This window comes from Dendrobates tinctorius, unplaced genomic scaffold, assembly GCF_039654945.1.
Source record: "Dendrobates tinctorius isolate UK_male_01 unplaced genomic scaffold, ASM3965494v1 ptg000456l, whole genome shotgun sequence".
Lineage (NCBI taxonomy): Eukaryota > Metazoa > Chordata > Amphibia > Anura > Dendrobatidae > Dendrobates > Dendrobates tinctorius.
Window position 1 is genome coordinate 172,247 of NW_027362118.1, and position 9,626 is coordinate 181,872.

Sequence of the window (9,626 nt, forward strand, 5' to 3'; positions counted from 1 at the left end):
CTGTACAAGAACGTCATAATGGAGGTTCCCCAGCCCCTCACATCTCCAGGTAATAGACAGGACTAAATACACACGGCCTATAATTATCTGTATGTAGAGAATGAATTCAGTCCCTGTATGTGTTTCCTCCAGATCTATCCAGTAAGAGGACAACACCAGAGAGATGTCCCCGTCCTCTTCTTCCACAGGACTGTAACCAAGAAGATCCCAGTGCTCCTCAGGATCATCAGGTAGATGGAGAGAAGGTGTCAGGAGATCTCCCCTATGATGTGTAGACGGCTGTGAAGGTCTTGTGCTCAGTCTTGTTTTATCCACCAGTATTATATGTTTTATACTTGTGTAATGAGAACGGTGGAGATGGTAGGATTAGAGCTGATCATAGATGGGACTTCTCCATCTGTCTGTGACTTTTACAATATTTGTTTCAGGGTGAAGATCTGACCCATATTAATACTACAGAGACATATGTGAGAGATGATGAGCGGTGTAAAGAGGAGATTCCCACATATGACTACCCAGGTGAGTAGTAACCACTGAATGCAGAGAAGTCACAGATTCCTCTCAGTCACCGGCTGTGGCTGCCTTATCGGTGGTGTAGTCCGGCCATATTACCATGATCACCATTTTGCCTCTAGACCACAACATTCTCCTCCACCCAAAACTGTTCAAATTACTTTGGGCATTGAAAGCCCTTTTCTATAGAACTTACCACATGGAGGATTCACCTACCCCCTGGTATTAGTGTGAGGGTGATCCCTTAAAGAGAGATCTATATGATCGCTTGTACCTGACCCAATATAGGCCAAGTGTGCGCTTAAAGGGTCACACTGAACGCAAAGTTAGGCCGGGATCACACTACTTTGTGTGATGCAAGAAACTTGCACGAGTCTCTCGCATCAACACCCGTCGCTGCTGCCGCTACTCGGAACTGGAGCTGTGGCTGCATAGAAATCCTAAAGTTTATTCTCAAGACAAAGAGACAGGAATTAGACAGGTAACAGCCAGAGCCCTCTAAACTATAAAGCCAAATGACAGCGTACGTAGAATGTGCTGACAAGATAGAAAATCACTTGAAGAAAAATCTTATGCTGGGCCTGTAAGAGAAAGCGGAGGGTAATGATGCTGTTGGCTTCCTAGATCCCTGGGATCTTATCGGATGAATCTTCTCCCTTCTGTGCTGCTGAATGTCTCATGGTCACTAAGGATGAGCGAGTCTACTCGTTAGGATTTGGTACTCGGAGAGTAATGCGGTACACGCGGTACTTGAATCCTGGCGATTATTTTACAACTCGCCTCTCCAAACTGCGTGGCTGATGGCTGCAATATACATTTATTCATGCCTGCAGGATCTGTGTTAGCATGGCTTGAGCCTTGGTTTCATGGATTCACTCCACGTCATAACTTACATTGTTTTTGATCCTAAGGAATTCAGATTACTGCACAATCTCTCCTGAAATGGGGAGCAATATTATTTTCTCTAATCTTCTGCTCAGGATTCATAGTAGCTCCAATGGTCCACCATAAATGAGTGCAGCTCTGGTTTACTGTTGTTTAATCTGTGCAACGGGGTCTTCCTATCTCGGGTACCTCTTTCAGTACCACCCCGTGTTTCCGGAGGTCCACTCTGCTTTGGCAGGAGTCTGAATGAAGGACTCTGTCTGGAATTCCTTGGTTACATGGGCACATATAAAAGATCACTGCTTCTCCACGTATTTCCAGTCTGACAACACTTTACTCACAGGTCACAGAATATATCACACAGATACAGAGGGCAGGCCAATAGAAAAGCGGCAGGCCAGACATACATTACAATAGCCGCAGGTGGCCAGAGCCTGCCGATATTTAGGAGGGGGGCGGCAGGGCGCAGCCTGTGGGCTGATGCATTAGGGACATGCATCTCCCATGGAACCTATTATACATACATATAACTGCACAACATATTCTGGGTGCTGAGTGGTTCCGTAACACGGCTCCCCTTTTCAGCGACGCGATCGGCATACACAGTCTGATCCTTAACGGATCGGTTTGGGGATGACCGAAGTTTATGGGTTTGGTACAAGTTCCATTTGTCGACTTAGTCCATCGGCGTTACCGTTTTGTTTGCCGGGTCTGTAGTGGATGGTGAAGTCCAGAAGATGTAGGGCTAAACTCAACTGCAGCAATCTGGCGTTGTCTCCGTAGACCCGATTAAGCCAGACTAGGGGATTATGGTCCATTAGGAGGGATAACTGTCGTCCATACAAATATGGTTGCAACTTTTTGAGTGCCCATACTACCACCAGGCACTCCTTCTCGATGGCCGCATAGCTTACTTCACGGGACAGTAGTTTCCGACTCAGGTAAGCTACCGGGTGTTCTTGGCCGTCCAGCCCAACTTGGCTCAGCACTGCCCCCAATCCAAACATAGAAGCGTCTGTGTGAACCAGGAAACGTTTAGTTGGATCGGGTGCGGCCAATACAGGGGTATTGGTGAGGGCGTCCTTTAGTTGGCGGAAGGCTTCCTCACACTCTGGGGTCCAGGTTACCTGGCGGGGTTGGTTCTTACGGGTCAGATCAGTGAGGGGCTTGGCTACGCTGCTGTAATTGGGAACAAATTTCTTGTAATACCCCGCTGTCCCTAGAAACGCCATGACCTGGGTTTTAGTGCGTGGGGTGGGCCATTTGGCTATGGCCTCAATCTTGATTGGTTCTGGTCGCTGTTTCCCACTTCCCACCCAATGCCCTAAATACTGAACCACTGCTTTGCCCACGTGACACTTGTTTGGGTTCAAGGTGATTCCGGCCAGGTGGATCCTGTCCAATACTGTCTCTAGGTGATTTAGATGCTCTTCCCATGTCGCACTGTAGATGGCATTGTCGTCCAGGTAGGCACAAGCATAGTCCTGGAGACCATCCAGAAGCCGGTCAGCCAGCCTTTGGAAGGTCGCCGGGGCATTCTTCATCCCGAATGGCATAACTCGAAACTGGAATAAGCCGAACGGGGTGACAAATGCCAACTTGGGAATAGTGTCAGGACTAAGGGGAATCTGCCAGTAGCCTTTGCATAGATCGATGGTGGTCAAATACTTTGCCCCCGCCAGCCGGTCTAACAAGTCATTCACACGCGGCATGGGATATGCATCCGTCACTGTTTTCTCATTGAGCTTACGATAGTCTGCACAAAACCGTGTAGTCCCATCCTTCTTGGGCACTAACACTACTGGGGATGCCGAGGGACTATCTGACTCTTCAATGACCCCTAAACGCAACATCTCTTGTACCTCTTGACCAGAAAAACCAGGGGAAGAGTCTTGAGGAGATCATTTGCATATTCCCAGTGCCTTCTGGGATAAGTGAAGAGTCTCCGCGAGCTCAACGATCACTGGATTTTGGCTGTTGCAGCTGAAAAGAGGAAATCGTAAAGCCGCGCGCCGAATTTTGGCTCATCTTTCATCGTTTTTAAGAAATCGCAATATGGAAGAGGCCAGGAGCCATTTGGTGAGCTGCATTTCTTGCTACATGTTCACAGACTTACCAGTGGAAAAGCCAAACTTCACATGCCACAAATGCAAGCTTGTGTCCCTGTTGGAGGAAAAGTTGCAAAGTCTCGAAGAGAGGTTAGCTACGTTCAAGATCATTAAGGAAGGCAAAGAGTTCTTAGACAGAGCAGAATTATCTCTTCATGTTACAGAAAGAGAAGAAATTCGAAGTGCACCTGAAGAAACAGAGGAATGGAGACATGTGACCCAGAGAAGCAGGAAGATCAGGAGGCAGTCAGCACCCATACTGCTCAGGAACCAGTACCAGGCTCTCACGCAGGAGAACGATGAAGAAATACATCAGGATAAGACTTTGCCCACAAACAGCAACCTTGTACGCCTTCAGAGTCCTCCTGGATGGAGAAAGAAACATGTTGTGAAGAAGAAACGGAGAGTGGTGGTCATGGGGGATTCCCTGTTGAGAGGAACAGAGGCCGCTATCTGCAGACCGGATATAACTTCAAGAGAAATGTGCTGTCTTCCAGGTGCAAAAATTAAAGATGTGTCTGACAGGATATCAGGACTCTTCAGACCTACAGATGACTACCCATTCCTGCTACTACATGTGGGGACAAATGACACCGCAAGAAACGACCTGGAAACCATCTGCAGAGACTTTGAAGACTTAGGCAAGAAAGTGAAAGAACTGGGAGCTCAGGTGGTCTTCTCTTCCATCCTCCCAGTGGATGGCCATGGAACAAGGAGGTAGAATAAGATTCTGCAGGTGAACAACTGGCTACGTCGATGGTGCCGTCAGCAACGATTTGGATTTCTGGATCACGGAGTGAGTTACCTTTACGATGGACTACTTGCTAGAGATGGGGTGCACCTTACGAAGACTGGAAAACATGTATTTGGAAGTCGTCTTGCTACACTTGTAAGGAGAGCTTTAAACTAGAACAACATGGGAAAGGAAGCAAAAGACCAGAAAAAGCCATACACCTGACAAATGCTATTGAGAACTCTGCTATTAGAAGTGGAAAGGAAGAACAAAGACAAAAGAATCTAATTAATAAAAATATTGGAGAAAGAGAAACCAATCACAAACTAAAATGTTTCTATACTAATGCACAAAGCATGGGCAACAAACAAGGAGAATTGGAACTACTAACGCAGGAGAAGAAATATGATGTCATTGGAATCACTGAAACTTGGTGGGATGATACACATGATTGGAATACAAGACTAGAAGGATACAACTTATTTGCAAGAAACAGACTTGATAAACGAGGAGGAGGTGTCGCGTTGTATGTTAGAAGTGCGTATATCTGCACAGAGATTGAAGCTTCAGAGACTGGGAGTTCTCTGAAAACTGTTTGGGTAAGAATACAAGGACAGAACAATGGAAAGGACACCATTGTAGGCATTTACTACAGGCCGCCTGTGCAAGCTGAAGATATGGATGAACTCTTTATGCATCAAATGGCCAAGTTCTCCAAAAAATATGACATAGTTGTCATGGGAGATTTCAACTATCCAGACATTTGTTGGGAATCTCTCTCAGGCAAAACTAACAGGTCAAGGAAATTCTTATCCTCTCTTGCTGACAACTTTATCTTCCAAAAGGTAGGGGAGAAAACAAGGGGAACTGCTACCTTGGATCTAATCCTTATAAACAGGGAGGAAATGGTTGAGGAGGTAAAAGTGGCTGGGACCCTAGGAGGTAGCGACCATGCTATTTTAGAATTTTGGATAACTAGAGGAGGAAGACCTGTCAAGACTCAGACGTCAAGGTTAGATTTCAGAAAGGCAGATTTTAAGGGATTCAGAAAGAGAATTGGAGGGTTCCAATGGCTGGATATCCTTAAAGAAAAAAATGTCCAGGAAGGATGGGAAATCTTGAAAAATGAAATTCTCAAAGCACAATTGTTAACAATTCTGAAAAGAGGGAAGAATAGGAAGCATTTAAGGAAGCCAGGATGGATGAACACAGAACTTAAGCACATGCTAAAAAGGAAGAAAAAAATGTTTATAAAATGGAAAGAGGGAGGCATATCTAAAGAAGAATATAATGCTGTCTGCAGAACCTGCAGGGCACAAATCAGATTATCTAAAGCTGAAAATGAATTGAGGCTTGCAAGAGATGTCAAAAGCAATAATAAAGGATTTTGGGGATATGTCAAAAGTAAAAGAAAAGTCAAAGATGCTATAGGATTTTTACAGGATGAAAATGATGAAATGGTAAGACAGGATGTTGAGAAGGCCGAACTTTTAAATTCCTATTTTGCATCTGTTTTCTCTCAGAAAGGAAATGTGACATCAACTGTTCTTCACTGTCCTATTAAGGGAATAGAAGAATCCAGGATATCTATAAACAGAAAGATAGTGAGGAAACACTTAGCTAACCTAAATGAATTCAAGTCTCCAGGTCCAGATGAATTACACCCCAGAGTACTGAAGGAGATAGCAGAAGAAATTTTTGAACCCCTCTCCATAATCTTTGAAAATTCTTGGAGAACAGGAGAAGTCCCAGAAGACTGGAGAAGAGCAAATGTTGTTCCTATCTTCAAAAAGGGGAAGAAGGTGGACCCAGGCAACTATAGGCCGGTGAGTCTGACTTCTATACCAGGAAAGATCTTTGAACAAATTATTAAACAACATGTATGTCAGTACCTGGATAAGAATGAAGTGATTAAACAGAGTCAGCATGGGTTTGTAACTAATAAGTCATGTCAGACAAACTTAATTTCTTTCTATGACGGAATCACTGATTGGGTGGATCAAGGAAATGCTGTAGATATAGTATATCTTGACTTCAGCAAAGCATTTGACAAAGTATCTCATACAATCCTTATTGAAAAAATGACTAAGTATGGAATGGACAAGGCAACTGTTAGGTGGATTCATAACTGGCTTAGTGATCGGACCCAAAGAGTGGTCGTAAATGGCTGCACATCCAGTTGGAAGAATGTCTCAAGTGGGGTACCACAGGGCTCTGTCCTGGGCCCTGTATTGTTCAACATCTTTATCAGCGATTTAGATGAAGGAATTGAGGGTAAACTGATTAAATAGCTAATACTAGAGAAGAGAGAGAGAGGATTCAAAAAGATATAAATAAACTGGAGAAGTGGGCAGCAACTAACAGAATGGTTTTTAACAGGGAAAAATGCAAATTACTACATCTGGGCAATAAAAATGAAAAAAGCATATACAGAATGGGAGGAATAGGCCTAAGCAACAGCACATGTGAAAAAGACTTGGGTATACTAATAGATCACAGACTGAATATGAGTCAACAGTGTGATGCAGCAGCAAAAAAAAGCAAATGCAATTCTAGGATGTATTAACAGAAGCATACAGTCTAGATCACGTGAAGTCATTATTTCCCTCTACTCCTCTTTGGTCAGACCTCATCTGGAATATTGTGTCCAGTTTTGGGCACCACATTTTAAAAAAGATATCAACAAACTGGAGCAAGTTCAGAAAAGAGCAACCAGAATGGTGACCGGTCTGCAAACCCTGTCTTATGAAGAAAGGTTGCAGGATTTGGGATTGTTTAGTTTGCAAAAGAGAAGACTGAGAGGAGACTTAATAGTTGTCTACAAATATCTAAAGGGCTGTCACATTGTAGAAGGATCAACTTTATTCTCATTTGCACAAGGAAAGACTAGAAGCAATGGGATGAAACTGAATGGGAGGAGACACAGATTAGATATTAGAAAAAACTTTTTGACAGTTAGAGTGATCAATGAGTGGAACAAGCTGCCACGAGAAGTGGTGAGTTCTCCTTCAATGGATGTCTTCAAACAGAGGCTGGACAGACATCTGACTGGGATGATTTAGCGAATCCTGCTTTGAGCAGGGGGTTGGACCAGATGGCCCAGGAGGTCCCTTCCAACTCTACGATTCTATGATTCTATGATCCCCTCTCGTACAGACTCAGGGACGCGGAAGGGGTTTTGTCGCAGGGGTGTCTGATCCTGGGTCTCAACCTTGTGTTGTGCCAGGCGAGTGTACCCTGGTCTCCCCGAAAACATCCTCTGTCGCTGCCTCAACAACTCCTCCGACTGCTGTCTCTCCCGGGGGCCTAGGTCTTCACCCAAGTGTACCTGGTCCCATGTTTCAGACTGAGTCCTTTTCCCTAAGACATCCGGCAAGGGAAGTCCGGCTAAATCCTCTGCTTCAGGTGCACAGATGGCCACTACCTCTTCAGGGCGCTCCCGGTAGGGCTTCAGCATATTCACGTGGAACATGCGGATAACCCTGGGGTCGTCACAATCGGCGACATTATAGGTTGTGTCGGCTATTTTCCCCACTACCTGGTAGGGCCCCTGCCATGCAGCTTGGAACTTGTTCTGCTTAGTGGGCTCTAACACCAGGACCTTCTGTCCTATTTCCAAGGTGCGCTCTCTGGCCCTCCGATCGTACCATACGCGCTGGCGCCGCTGGGTCTCCTGCATGTTCTCACGTAAAGCCTGGGTCAGCTCCTGTAGGCGGTCCCGGAATTCCAGCACATAGGGTACAATAGGTACCCCTTCTATGAGGCCCTCCCCTTCCCAGTGTTCTAGCACTAAGTATAGGGGTCCCCTTACCCGTCTCCCATATACCAGCTCGAACGGGGAGAACCCCGTGGATTCTTGGGGTACCTCACGATAGGCAAACAGGAGGTGTGGCAAGAATTTCTCCCAGTCCCTCTAGGTCCTGGTAAAAGTCCCAGTGAGCTGTTTTAATGTCCTGTTAAAGCGTTCACACAACCCATTGTGTTATAAATGAGTCACCGGAGGAGGAAAAAACAAAAACACAAGCTAAGTCCAGAAAACCGGAGAGGTTGGTAACTTGCAGATTGCAGACCCCTGATCCTATTCACCACAACTAACAGTAGCCGTGGGGGGTTCCTACGGTGCCCTAGACCCCTCGTCACAGCCAGAGAGCTAAATAAGCCTAAAGAAAGAAAGGGGAAATCTAAACTGCCCCAGAGCAGACCCCAAAGCAATAGACGGCCCCCAACATGTCTTGTCGGTGAAAACAGATGGAAAGACAGGCTGAGCAAACGATGGGGCCCAACTAACTAGATAGGAAAGGACAGAAAAGATGCTGGCTGCAACCCGTAAAAAAACCCTGCCAAAAATAATGTCCAACACGTCTGATAGAAAAGGCCCTGAAGTCACTAGACTTCAAAATCACTATATCAGCACTCAGGTATATTCTGAAGACAGAGCAAAGAGATCAACTGATCAGAGGCAAAAATGGAGTTCAGCCCGTCCCAACCAGGGCTGGCTGAACACAAATACTAAGTAAACAGACAAAATCTCATGGAAAAAATAGCAGAGCAAAAACTTAGCTTTTAGTAGACAGGAACTAAACTGGATGCCAGAGCTCAGAGCAGAAAGGATCACCAGCAACCCTGCAAGGGCGTCGGCTGCCTTATATCCACTCAGAAATTCCGGATGTCCAATCACACTCCACCTGTTCAGATGACAGGTTCTTCCCATCCAGATCAATTTCACCAGCAGAGGGAGTTCATCAGACATCAGAGGTGAAGGAGAAAATGAACTCATAACACCATTGGTTTGCGGGTGGTACGGGGCACTTCTAATGGACTTTACCCCGCAGTTCCACTTCCACAGTTGGTTGGTCACCTCTGCTGTAAACTGTGTACTCTGGTCCGAGATAATCTCCCTGGGAAATCCTACCCATGAGAAAACCTGGAGCAGGGCGGCCGCCACCGACTCTGCCAGTATGTTAGGTAATGCAACTGCCTCTGGATACCGTGTGGCATAATCTACCACTGTCAATATATACCTTTTCCCTGACGGACTGGGTTTGGCTAACGGCCCTATCAGAAATGGTTCCTCCACAATGGGGAGGGGGCGTAATTTGGCCTTGCATCGATTCCCCCCTCTTGCCAATGCGCTGGCAACTGTCACAGGTCTGGCAGTACTGACGAACATCATAGGTTACCCCCGGCCAAAAGACGTTTTGTGTCAGACGATGCCTGGTGCGACTGACGCCGAAGTGCCCGGCCAAGGGTATATCATGAGAGATTCGCAGTAGCTCCTGCCTATACTTCTTGGGAACTACCAGCTGTTGTTTTATAGTGGAGCTCGTCCCTGTGTGGTGCTGCTCTGTGATCCGGTAGAGGAGTCCCTGCTTCCATGCAAACTGTTC